Source organism: Penaeus monodon, chromosome 27 (assembly GCF_015228065.2).
Source record: "Penaeus monodon isolate SGIC_2016 chromosome 27, NSTDA_Pmon_1, whole genome shotgun sequence".
Lineage (NCBI taxonomy): Eukaryota > Metazoa > Arthropoda > Malacostraca > Decapoda > Penaeidae > Penaeus > Penaeus monodon.
The window spans coordinates 10357502-10357979 of record NC_051412.1 but is presented as its reverse complement, the minus strand read 5'-3'; positions in this window follow the sequence as shown (position 1 = coordinate 10357979).

Here is a 478-nt window from a genome sequence, read left to right as displayed (position 1 = left end):
CCCCAGAGTCTCATGGAAACCATAATTCATTTTCGGGAAATCTCCAGAGCTTTCTTAGGGCTATAAAAACCCCCCGCAACCCTTTCTGGGCCTCCCTGTAACTTTTCCATGTCATTTCAAGGGGATATTACATCTTCAGCTTCTTCCTGGCATAAATTTCCCAATTTTTCTTCAAATTTCTATTTTTCCCTACTTTCTTCCCCTCTCCCCAAAATTGATTGTGTCTAATTAACTTTATTCCTCTGTAATTATTCGTTTTGGGGCATAGCCCTTTTTGTAAAACGGGACCAAAAGGGACTTTTCTCCTTCTTCGGCATTCTCTCACTCCCCCGAATCCTGTTTAACGTTTTGGGTTTGCCAGTCGCTGCCATCTCTCCCCCTTTGGGGTGTTATTTGGTCTACCCTTTTCCCTTTTTTCATCCCTTTTATGCCTTCCCCACCTCTCTGCTGAAATTTTTTTCCTCACCCCTTTTTTTTT